The sequence below is a fragment of the Octopus bimaculoides genome, chromosome 4 (assembly GCF_001194135.2).
Source record: "Octopus bimaculoides isolate UCB-OBI-ISO-001 chromosome 4, ASM119413v2, whole genome shotgun sequence".
Classification (NCBI taxonomy): Eukaryota; Metazoa; Mollusca; class Cephalopoda; order Octopoda; family Octopodidae; genus Octopus; species Octopus bimaculoides.
Genome location: NC_068984.1, coordinates 38,969,737 through 38,983,373, shown reverse-complemented (window position 1 = coordinate 38,983,373; position 13,637 = coordinate 38,969,737). Strand labels below are relative to the sequence as shown.

Below are 13,637 nucleotides of genomic sequence, written 5' to 3'. Positions count from 1 at the left end.
CAATGAAACCATGGCAATTTTATCCTGTTTATCCTTCTATACAACTGCAAAACACACACACACACAAAAAAAGCAAAACGAAAATGCCTCACATTTGAATGCTCGTTAAACAGATAAGATATAATGAAATATTTTTCTGAATAATGTATAAGTGTATATGCAAACAAATCTGTTTACATACATATATATGTTAAGAAGAAAAGTAGTATATACTAAAACTGAAGTATATTTTTGGAATACACACAGTTCACTGTGCAGACAAATTGTGTGCCTATATAAGCTAATTAGAGGATATATTAATCTCTTAAAGGGATAATTACACACACATATGTATATGTATGTGTGTGTGTGTATATATATATATATATATAATGTATGTATACATATATACGTGTGGATGCATTTGTGTATTGTGTGTATACACAGAAACCTGTGTGTATATAATTGCTTAAAAAGATCTGTGATGTAATCACAGTGGTAGCTGTAATGTCTGACACATGAGATGATATTTATATACATTCATTATAACTACGAGGGGTGTTCATTAAAGATTTATCCTGACCCACTTCCGGTATAATCATACATATCTCTACATTGCTGAAATGGACTGAGATGTTGTAATGGAGGCAGTTGAATGCAGATCAGTGATCAGGTTCTTATGCTTGAAAGGTCGTACACCAAAAGAGGCTTTCGATGAGATGAAAGAAGTTTATGGTGATGATGCACCATCATACGATGTAGTCAAGCACTGGCATTGCCAGTACAAATGTTCTTGGATACTGTTACACATCCAAGGACTTTGTGATCCTCAAAAAAATATTCTCCTTCTTGGTCAACTGGGATCCAAACCCAAACTAGTTAGATTAATCTTCTCGAGTTCTACCTAGATATACACATACCAGTCAGCCTCTGATAAAGTTAATCCTTTAGCATTTAAACCAGCCAAAATATTCTACCTGCTTTATGTTCAAACAGGCCAGATCTGGCCTCTCACATTTACCCTAAAATGTCATTCTAAAAATAAACTACATCATTAAAATCTTGAAGATGAGATAATGCATGAGTAATTCGAAACAACATAAATAAATAAGGAATACATTTAACAGAATAATCTAAACACTAAAGGGTTAAGCATGAAAAATCGTTTATTCAATTCATTCTGGTTTACCTGATATATGTGAAAAAGATTGTTTCCTAGATTCTTAGTCAGGAATCAAAAACTCAATCAAGATTTTTCTGTAAACTCCCTTCCATTGTTCTTGGCATTAATACTGTTATACTTAAATAAGTTTTATTGTTTTCCTAAACATCTAATGTTAAAGCCAGTTCAAGAGAAATAAATGCATTTACCTTCTTTTGTTCTCTGACTTGCATCCAACTTTCAACATGTATTAATATAGAATACTAAATAAAATTCTTCCTCTTTCATCTGGCACCACACTGAAAGAGCACCTTGCTCTTGGTATCCAGCATTTGCTGGAGGAAAATGCCTCTCTTTTTCACCTGACACCTTGTCTGGGGAGCATGCCTACTCCAAATATTCTAGAACAGTTTGCTTTTGCTTTTAGATGCTACACATTTCTCTTTCTAGTACACCTTTATCTTTCTAACTTCAACAGCTGACACAAATACTATCAAGTGTGCAAATCATGTCAATACTAGCACCCCTCTACCACTGTGAAACAGTATACTGTTCCTAATAACAAATTGACAAGAAAATAAAATCTTTGAGAAATAACTCTTTTCTTCTGTTGATTCATTTGGTGCATATCACACTGTCCCACAAAGTTTACATAATCTGTTATTAATACTAATAACTGCAGAATTCATTGCATATATCAGTGACATACATCTGTTACATAAGCCTCTGACATAGCACCACATGTGAGTTTTAGCTTATGCAATAATAAACAGACACAGAAAGGGATGCTAGCTGGTCTATAAAGGGCAGCAATGAAAAGTTCCAGGAAACTAAATAAGAACAATACACAATCCCCTATGAATCATGATAGGCTTAAATCCAAATACAAATTAGTTTTTGAATGCCCAAAGTTTATACAAAGTTCACTTTTTAACTCTTAGTTAAAAGAGCTAAAATTAATTGCATTAGTCACAGAAACCTGGACACATTCTTTATTCTGTTGTGGTGTTTTTAGCATAGCTGACAACAAATTTCATTCACCAATGGTAGAAGGTCTATATTCACTCAAGCTTTTCAGCAATTCCTTGAGATGATTTGAACCAATTGCAACAAGAGCTATTTTTCTTCAACATCCGTATAAGCATGTCAACACTTACTTTGAGGACTGGTTAGTCTTTTACTTATGAATCTGGAAAACATGAAATACCTACTCTTGATGTAAAATGAAATACCTTGTTAGAAACACAGAAATGCTTGCTGCAGATATGAGCTTACAAACCATTAGCAGATTGCTGAATATTTTGCCCACTCAAACAGTTCATATTAACTCATCACAATAATTAAATATTCTGATAAACTTAAGTATATCAGAATATTTAATTATACTTTATATTATCTTTCATACTAATGTATTGTTTTTCATTAATATAATAACTGTTATTTTTCAAGGTGGAGGACCTTTAAGGTCCTCCACCCTAAAACTGGATAATTTGACCTCTAACTTTTTCTTGCTCGAGTTGCTAATGTAGGTTACAGTTTATATTCATATCTGTCATTATGACATAGTTTTGTCAATTTAGTGTAGGTGTTCCTGAATAGATTTTCCTATTATTGTGTATTTATTTGGAACATGCTGTTTCAGGTCATTTTCTCTAACAATGATTGATTTTTTTTTTAACTAGCACTTATAGATTATATCTTAAAGATAGTGGTGAGTGGAGAGCAGCAGCATGTGCTTGTATGTACCGCAATTTTATTGTCTGTGTGTTTATGTGTGTGTGCGAGTGTGCGTGCGAGTGTGTGTGTGTGTGTGTGTGTGTGTGTGTGTGTGTGTGATTTCACTAAGACATAGAACTCAATATACTTATGCTTTAGAATGCATTAGGAAAGAATAGAGCATAATATCAATTAATGAATGACAAAAGAATAGGAGTGATGTAATCTTTCATTACTTTCATTAGCTTATAGTTGTTTCTACTATAAGAAGTAGTGCACTCAGAGCTGAGTGCTTGTACAACATCCTCCTCCTCATTATTATCATCATCATCATCATCATTGTCATCATAATCATTTTTATGTTTGGGTTTTCAATGCTGGCATGACGTGGATAGAACATTTAGTGGCAGTGTCTTATGACCTGGTGTCATGCCTGATGCCAGCCCTTTCAGTCACCTCTAACAATGTGTTGGGGGAAACAATGTATCTATGTTAAAAAGTGGTGTACACAAAGTACTACCAAATACACTCAAAGATTTTGGTATACTTGGGGCTAAAGTATACTTAGGGCTAAAGGGTGCAACACATTAGTTCTGAATCTGAAACCACATGGTTGAGAAGTAAGCTTTTCAACCACATTGCCATGCCTGCAACTATAACACACATACACACACGCATATGCATTCTCTCTCTCTCTCTCACACACACACTCAAGAACTACCCGGCCAATTTCATTCAAATTTTACGCATGCATTAGATAGGGTCCCTGGAGTGTTATGGGCTAAAAAAAACTTTCAACTTCTTGCCTAATGTGGGCCCAGAGCAATCTCTTATCTCTTACACTAGTCCAGTATTATGTGTCAAAAGTGAAACAACAACATCTATATTGTAATGTGATATAATAGTTTCACTTTTAATTCTAATGTGATAACACTAAGATCATCTTATTTTACACATTTAACATTCAAATACCAGTTAATAATTATCGTAGAAGCTGCAACATTGCAAGGTATTTAAAGTTACATCATTCATCATCATCATCATTGTCGTTTAATGTCCACTTTCCATGTTGGCATGGGTTAGACAGTTTGACTGAGGGCTGGCAAGCCAGAAGGCTGTTCCAGGCTCCAATTCGATCTGGCAAAGTTTCTACAGCTGGATGGCCTTCCCAACCAACCACTCTGAGAGTGTAGTGGGTGCTTTTTATGTGTCACCGGCATGAGGGCCAGTCAGCTGGTACTAGCATTGACCATGCTCAAATGGTGCTTTTTACGTGTCACCAGCACGAGAGCCAGTCAGGTAGCACTGGCAACGATCATACTCAAATAGTGTTTTTTACATGCCACCAGAATGGTGCTTTTTACATATTAACCCTTAAATCAGTGGTTCTCAAAGTGGGCAGTATTGTCCCTCTGGGGCCAATGGAAAGTTTCAAGGGGGAATTGAAGAAAAGTGGGGCAATAATGGGGTAGCAATTCATGTAAAAACAACAAAATAATGGATTTGTGAGGTTAAGTTTTATTTGTGAAATACAGTTGCTTTGAATTTACTTCAAAAAGCAGTGTACGTTTGTGATAGTTACTTGGGGTGGGGCACTAGGAATGTAACCTGGGCGTCAAGTGGGTGGCAACCCGAAAAAGTTTGGGAACCACTGCCTTAAATTAACATCTATTAATGGTTATTTTCAATACTTTTCTCGCTGGATTAAGTGTTCGTTTCTCTTTTTGTCTTCTGGAATTTTATTTTTGGATCTTCTACATATATGAAGAATTTTCCTCCATCTGGCTGTTTTTCTCTCTACAGGACGGAAAGTTGCATTATGGAACAGTCATTTTAACGAGTTTTTTTTATTTATTTATCACCCGATGAGATACGTCTGCACCACCGGATACTCCTGAACCAGTTTTTGTGTCCCACAAAAGGAGTCGATAATAGATGTGTCGAAACAATTGTTGTGGTTAATAATATAGTCTCGTATATTCCATCTTCTGTCTTTCATTTGTTATATATATATATATATATATATATGGCGTTAGGAAGGGCATCCAGCTGTAGAAACTCTGCCAAATTAGATTGGAGCCTGGTGTTGCCATCCGGTTTCACCAGTCCTCAGTCAAATCGTCCAACCCATGCTAGCATGGAAAGCGGACGTTAAACGATGATGATGATGATGATGATATTTATATATATATATATATATATATATGTATGTATGTATGTATGTATGTATATAGTTGCAAGGTATTTACAGTTACATATTAACCCTTAAATTAACATTTAATACATGTGCTTAATCTATATATATAAAATTCTTTGTGTATATATATATATATATATATATATATATCACTGCTGTTCTTAAAGTTGACTGACTTTCCATTAATTTGAGCTTCCTGCCAGAGACGCATATCAATGAAGATTTGTGCATGTGTATGTCTGCATGTCTGTCAATATATGTGTAGCAGTTTGTGAATCTGTATATGTATGTTAGTCAATGAGTGTGTGTTTATATTTTGTTTCAGTATATCCGCTTCTGTTTGCCTATGAGTGTGTGCACGTGTTTGCAGTGAAAAAGAGAGGGTGAATAACTTTACTTGTTAATTAATACCATATTTGATGGTTAATAAGACATATATGCTTACAAGGCGCAGCCCAATTTTTCGAAGCCTTTCCCCACAAGAATGTTTTAAACCAGTTTTTGCCAGACATTCATAGCCTACCTCACAATCAGGTCATTTTATATTCAGATCATTATGTAATCTCACCATATTTCATTAAAAAAATTTAACTGCTTTATAACTATATTTCTAAACTATATATCCTATGTTCTTCAATTAAATTTTAAAATGAAAATGAACTTAGATAGTTTTCCTAAAACAACTAAATATTTTTTTATTTATCGATAATTTAAAATAATGTTTCACACATAACTTAAAGATTCATAGATATATAACATAGATGATAAATGAGGGAAATGTGTAAAAGGTATATAACTTGAGATGAAATGAACTGGTAAGAGATGATTTATTCTCCGTTATAAAATACAATGATTGCCATGCATGAAATAAAATAACATAAGTTACAACAAAGATGTGTGAGTAACTTCTTGATTAGGCTGGATTGATCTTGTAGCCAAAGTTGACGAACTATTTGGTGGTGTTTAGAAGCAGCTGTTGGTCTGTTGGTCATGTGATATTCATACAGAAACGATGTAAGCAGGGGTTTGGTGGAGTTCAAAGCATAGACTGGTTGGTGTCAGACACATTGTTACTGGAGACGAGTTGTATGTGGTTAGTGGCATGTTCCAAAGACATAGAGTAGTTGAGAACTGCTGTTTCTTATAGAGAATAGTAGACTCCTAGGAGCTAGTGATTAATTTCCCACATAAGGAAAAAAATTAACTGTTGCGTCAACATGATTGGATGGCTGGAAATGGACCAATACAAATAACAAGTTCATTTAATCACGAGGTCATGGAAGCTGCTGAAATAAAAAGGCTTGTGGAGCCGACATTCTGGTATTCAAGCCTAGATGAGTCAAAATGAAAACATCTCATACATAATGACAGTGTAAATCACTTCTGCTACAGATAAATCTGTTATGGAACTTTTGTCTCAAAGCTACTCTAATTATAAGGAAGTACTGATAAGACATGCAAAAGTTGTTTAAATTTTATTTAAATATCACTATATAAAATGAGTTATGAGTCAATATTATACCATATCACATGGCTTCATAAAAGCTTGTTATATAATATTTGTGGCAAAAAATATGGTAGCAAGTTGGCAAATTGTTAGAGCACTGGACAAAATGCAAAGCAGCATTTCTTAGGTCCTTTCATTCTGAGTTCAAATGCCTCTAAGGTCAACTTTGCCCTTTGCCCTTCACCCTTTCAGGGTTAATAGAATAAATAAGTACCAGGAATCGATGTAATTGACTAATCCCCTCCCACTAAAATTTCAGGCTTTGTGCCTAGAGTAGAAAGGATTATATTTATGGCAAACATGCCCTAATCTCATTCAGTTTATCCTTCTTTTATCTTTCTTTGCATTTTGAAAAATAAAAATGTCTTCACTCATATATGAACATTTGAACTGAAATAAACAAAAGTTAATATGGGTTTGAGTTATGAGGGTCACGGATTGGCTCCAGTTTCAGAAAACTTTGGAAGAGAAATACTTCATAAGTTTTCACTTTAATCTCTTTCTTCAAACTTTGGACCTGACAGAGGCAATGACTAGTGACTGAGACTTTTGGTGATATGCTGTGCTTGAGAAGACCTGTCAAGCCAAGTGAAATTGTAGTCGTGGCTGATGTTGGTGTTATGTAACTGATACCTATGCCGGTGGCACATACAAAACACCTTTCGAGTGTTGGGTTTCACAGAGGCAAAGTGGCCAATGCCAGTGGCATGTGAGAAGCTCCTTTCAAGTGTTGAACCTTACAGAGGCAATGACGAATGACCAAGAATGCTTTCACTATTGCCACTTGGCATTGTTTACATATTCAGTTATTGAAGCATGTAATTCAAAGTTTACCATTACTACAAAGGTATCAAATAGCTACAAAGGTATCAAATTGTTGGATCAGGTGATGAAAGTTACAGAGAGGGTCATGGTTGAACTAATTAGGGAGAAAGTTAGTCTAGATGAGATGCAGTTTGGTTTTGTGCCAGGGAGAAGCATCACTGATTCTATATTTCTGGTAAGGCAGCAAAAATACTACGCCAAAGATAAACCTCTGTACTTGGCTTTTGTTGACTTGGAGAAAGCATTTTACTGGGTGCCCCAATCCCTTATCTGGCAGTCAATGCAGAAACTAGGGATAAATGGTGAGAACTGTAAAAGCCATGTACAGGGAAGCTATCAGTAACATGATGATTAGCAACGAGTACAGTGAAGAATTCAGGGTACATGTAGGGGTTCACCAAGGATTGGTCCTCAGCCTCCTCTTGTTCATCATAGTCCTCCAGGCAATAACAGAGGAATTTAAGAAAGCCTGCCCTTGGGAACTCCTCTATGCTGATGACCTTGTTCTTATAGTGGAATCACTACCAGAACTAGAGATGTAGTTTCTGGTATGGAAGCAAGGTCTAGAATTGAAGGACCTTAGAGTTAACCTAGCAAAAACCAGTCTCAGTAAGTAGGAAGGTAGACAAATCACGGATCCCTTCAGGTAGATGGACCAGCTCAATCTGTAGAAAAGGCATATGTAGAAACTCCATAAGGTACAATAAACACCAAAAATGTACAGAAAATAGACTCCATCAACTGCCAGTGGGGTAAGCTTGAGGTAGTCGATAGCTTCTATTATCTAGGTGACCAAGATAGTAGTGAAGGTGGATGCTCCGAGAGCATATCTGTGAGAATAAGAATAGGCTAGACAAAATTCAGTGAGTTCCTACCTCTGCTGGCAACAAAGAGCCTTTCCCTCAGTGTGAAAGGCAGAATGTATGATGCCTATGTGCAAACAGCTATGCTACATGGCAGTAAAACATGGGCTGTGACAGCCGAGGACAAGCGTAGGCTTGAAAGAAATGAAGCCAGTATACTTCGCTGGATGTGCAATGTCAGTGTGCATGTTTGACAGAGTGTAAGCATCTTGAGAGAAAAGTTGGGTGTAATAGGTATCAGATGTGATGTGCAAGAGAGATGACTATGCTGGTATGGCCATGTGATGAGGGCAGCTGTGTAAAGAAGTACTGATCTCTAACTGTGTAGGGAAGCTGTGGTAGAGGTAGACCAAGGAAGACATGGGACGAAGTGGTGAAGCATGATCTTCAAACTTTGGACCTGACAGAGGCAATGACTAGTGACTGAGACTTTTGGTGATATGCTGTGCTTGAGAAGACCTGTCAAGTCAAGTGAAATTGTAGTCGTGGCTGATGTTGGTGTTATGTAACTGATACCTATGCCGGTGGCACATACAAAACACCTTTCGAGTGTTGGGTTTCACAGAGGCAAAGTGGCCAATGCCAGTGGCATGTGAGAAGCTCCTTTCAAGTGTTGAACCTTACAGAGGCAATGACGAATGACCAAGACCTTTGGCAATATGTCATGCTTGAGAAGAAGACTCATCAAGCCAAGTAAAATTGCAGTAATAGCAAATACCAGTGTCATGCAAATGGCACCCATGCCAGTGTCACATAAAAGTAACCATTACACTCTCAGAGTGGTTGACATTAGGGAGGGCATCCAGCCATAGAAACCATGTCAAATCAGACTGGAGTCTGATGCAGCCTTCTAGCTTGCTAGCCCTAGTCAAGCTGTCCAACCCATGCCAGTATGGACAACAGACATTAAATGCTGATAATGATAAACAAATAGTAGAAGATACTTACCCAAGATGCCATTTCATAGTATCTCGGGCTGGTGTCTTCTACTATAGCCCCAGGTCAACCAAAATCTTATGAGTGGATTTGCTAAATGGAAACCTAAAGAAGTCTATCATATGTATATGCATGTGTCAACTGGAAGTATGTCACAGAAAATTCACGCAAACAATGTAAATTTTTAATATTGAGATTGATAAGGCAATATTTTGTAGGGAAAGGGTGCATAGTCAATTCCATAAACACCAGTATATTACTGGTACTTATTTTATCACAACACACAGATGAAGGGTAAAGTTGACTTCATTGAACTTATAACTCAGAAAACTGAAAGAGAAGGAACAAAATACTGTAAAACATTAGATCTGTTCCCTCCAGTAACATTAGAATAATAGCTTTCCTTATGAAATCTTAATTGGTTATGTCTGAAAGCAGAATTTGGGCAGTTAATTACTTAATTACTTTGCAATCACTTTCTACACCCTTCTTAAACAATTTCTGAAAAATGTTAACTATATAATATTTCCATTTACCTTTTCGTAGGGTAATTTACTTCTCTTGAACATTCTAGAACTGATCTAGATCTCATTAATTTTGAAAATAGTCATGAACTAGATAACTGAAAACTAAACATTTTTTAATACATTTGTCATAGAAATTCTTTGTCCCTACCAGAACTCAATGCCCCAAATAAATTATAGGACTTGAAGCCAATAAAGAGAGATATTTAACTAAGAAGTTGAACACATTTTCAGTAGCTTGTTATGAAATCAGTGTTTTGCATCATATGAAACCAGATCAAATAAATTACAGTCATGATCTAGAAGTATCTAGGTCTCTGTTATCAAATGTGAACTTCTTTTTTTATGATGCTAGTGTGTGATCTGAGTGAAATTCAGCACTTATTTTTAGCAGTTTGAACAACTACATAAAGGTTATCTCACTGGCTCAATCAATGATTTGTTATAATTGATGACATTGATTTCTTATTGCCCTTAAAATATGACCAAATAGAGGATTGACAAAATTGTTAGAGCATCAGACAATGTTTAGTTATGAATCTCTCTTTACATTTTGTGTTTAACTTTACCTTTTATCCTCCAGAGGGCTTTAAATAAAGTACCAGTCAAGTATGGGAAGCTTTTCAATATTATTATCAAGCAGCCTACATATGAATGAAATTCTAATTGAAGAAATGTGACCAAAAACAATATTCAGTTTCTTCACAAATAAATTTCTTTATTTAGATGAAATTGTAGAGGGTTTTATTGACCAACATTTTATAAATGCCAGTCGCACATAAAAGCACCCATTACACTCTTGGAGTGGTTGGTGTTAGGGAGGACATCCAGCTGTAGAAACAATGCCAAATCAGACTGAAGTCTGGTGCAGCACCTCAGCTTACCAACCCTTTTGTCAAACTGTCCAACCCATGCCACCATGGACAATGGACATTAAATGATGATGATGATAAATCCTTTCAGCAAAACAAAGTAACTTATATAGCATAACTGTAAAAGGAAAAGCAAAAAAATAAAAACACCCATGAAATCAGAACAGAGTATCCAGCTTCATTTCACAATGGTCAGCAGAACTTGCTTGTCTGTCCATCTCATTCTTCCAAGCTTGTTGTAGGCTTTGAATGCTCCTCCTGTGTATGCATCCTTCAGTCACACTTCAATATTCTCTATTTTCAGCTTATCCACTTCATCCATTTCTAGATACAGATTTCGCACACTTCTCTCTAAGAGAAGTGGCATAAGACCAGCCACATCTTCAGTGCCCTGCAACTTCACCACAAGCTTAATATTTTTGATTCAGGCCACATCACCTATCCCTGAAAATGGTCTCAAATCATCATTACTAATCTTTATCTGCATAACAATCTTGAGTGTTGGCTGCAGTAAGGCAATAGAAAAAAAAACAGAAATATGTCCCCATGACAGATAATCAATGAGTCAAAATAGCTTGCAGAAGGAATGAGGTTAAAATAAGAATACTCTTACCTCAAGACAAAATCAGAATAGAGTATCCAGCTTCACTTCACAAAGATCAGCAGAACTCGTTGGTCATACCTATACATGTCCATTACCCCAACATCTGGCCAGAAACTACTCTCCCTCCGAAATTCTCTTCACATATCAATGTCCTGATGAAGAAAGAGGCTCTCCAAATGCCTCACTTCTTGACATGATGTCATTTCCGTTTGCTTCCAGTCCCGATGTCACTTTCCCTTCCCTTCTGATCCTGATGTCTCACCTCACTCCTCCACAATAATTATCTACAACTTATTTACAAAAAGGATTTGGGTGGATGCTCTAGGTGAACTACTAGGAATAGCAACAAAATCTTCTGAGACTCTAGCTGAAATTTGAACCATAAGTCTCAAATTTTCATTATCTAGAACCTTGAACTAATATAATCTCATAAAAGCAAAAATGTCACCATAAATATATTAATGCCTATGTGAGTATGACCCAACCAATCAGTATTGACAGACTTATGGCTGAAATGGCAATCTTCAAAGGAAGTATATGAGTTTTCCCACCAAACAGTTTAGTTGAAGTTTCTAGAACTTTCAAACCAACAGTAATAAATAGATGAGTGAATTCAACTTTAGGCAGAACTATACAGGTCATGTTGCTCTTCCTTCATATGATAGTCTCTTACCTTGCTGTAGTAAGGCAATAGAGAAATGGACCAGAGAGTCGCAAAGCTCCATCTAGAACAGTGTTTCTCAACCGGTTTTTGACCTAGGGACCCCTTTGATTCCGATTTTACTCGGATGGACCCTCCTAGACATTCGATGTTTAAACAATTTTATCATATTTTTATAATCAAATATTACTAGGAATCGTATAAAAACTGTTGAAATATTTTGTGTATTGTAAAATTATAACATTTATTGCAGATAAATTTTAACAAAATCTGATCTGGAACCCCAAGGACCATATGGACCCCGGCTGAGAACCATCGATCTGGAGGTTTCTATGTCGCTTGTCTCAGATAGTTCTTTCTCCGTGTCTTTCACTTCTAATTAACATACTTGTGTCGTAGTTAGCAAACGGCACTAACCTTTACTTGTATCTAATAAAACACATTAATTATATGTAATGATTAATTTCCTTACACCATCTTCATTACATTATTCAGCAAGTTATATTCAGAAGATACCTGTTATAAAGGCGGGAAATACGTGTGACGTTTGTTTGAAAAAAAAATGACTCCACCTATCATTTTATTGGCATTTAAATTATAAACTCCAGAAGCGTATACTATAAACTCTAACCCCAAACTCTAAACCCTGAACCTGAGTAATCCTACCTAAGCCCCTAATCAATAATGCTTATCATAAAATGTGATGAACTGTATTTTTGCAGGAGCAAAAACTAAAATGACTCGGATCGTCAAGAATTTGTTTCGAAAATTTTGTCAGATCGACAAGTGAGGGAAACTCAGAAATCAATATTGGGATGATTTTGCCTCAAACTCATCTATAATACCGTCAAACTCTGGTCCTGGTTCAAAACAGCGTTAAAAATAATAAATATTATGAATTGATGTATTCAAAACCAAAAATATAATTTCAACAATGCTAAGAAATAGTTTAAGGGATAAAATAGATTTCAGAGTAGTAATTTCTTGAAGCTGGCTCAGAAAGTCGAAAATTCCAGTTAGTAGTAGAATAGAAAAATAAAAAATCCCACTTAAGTTAGGAAAACAAAATTGAAAGATTGTCCACGTGGACAGGCGTGAATCATATACATTATATACGTACCTACGTATTTATGTGTGTATATATGTGGGTGTGTATAGATAACGGAGGGAGGGAGGGAGGGATGAATGGACGGACATATAGATAGATAGATAGATAGATAAATAGATAGATAGATAGAGTTCTATTCCTTCGGTTTATACGGTTGTTTGGTTCGCAACTCACCGTTCAAATTGAAATTGTGAAAAGTGAGGAGGATAATAAATATGATTATTGTATTTGTGTATGTTCACGTGTGTATGCGTTTTGTCGAATATTAGGTTTTAACTTGTAATCAAATTAAAGAGCTTTATCTACTCTTCCAATAATGCTATTGCCTATGATCACATATACGTAGTAACATCAAAGTTAAAGAAGATCCTGGGATTATTCTGGTTCCTATCTTTGTCTTTCTTGTTTCAACAGTTGCTCCGTGTATATTAAGCTAATGTTTCTGCTGAACTATTTCTATTTTGAAGTTGATTTAATATAGTAATTTTCATTTCCAGAGAAATAAACTGGACATTTCAAACTACTATTTTTGAATTTTGTTGGATATTTTCGAAATTACTTGAAAATATTTAACAAAATATGTATTTAAAAAAAAAAGCTTTAGTTTAGGGTGTACTATAAAAAGAAAACGAAATACTGAAATACGTGAGAAATAAGAAATAAAAAGTTCGAATACATATATA

At 35.6% G+C, this 13,637-nt stretch overlaps 1 long non-coding RNA gene across 1 annotated transcript; it reads right to left on the bottom strand.

The window, feature by feature from the left end:
* Positions 1–5,862: 5,862 nt before the first annotated feature.
* On the bottom strand, positions 5,863–13,460 carry LOC128247571 (uncharacterized). The gene is made up of 2 exons (XR_008263897.1): positions 11,195–13,460; positions 5,863–6,283 (listed from the first exon to the last, which is right to left on the bottom strand). It is a non-coding gene; the product is annotated as an uncharacterized LOC128247571 (long non-coding RNA).
* Positions 13,461–13,637: the final 177 nt, after the last annotated feature.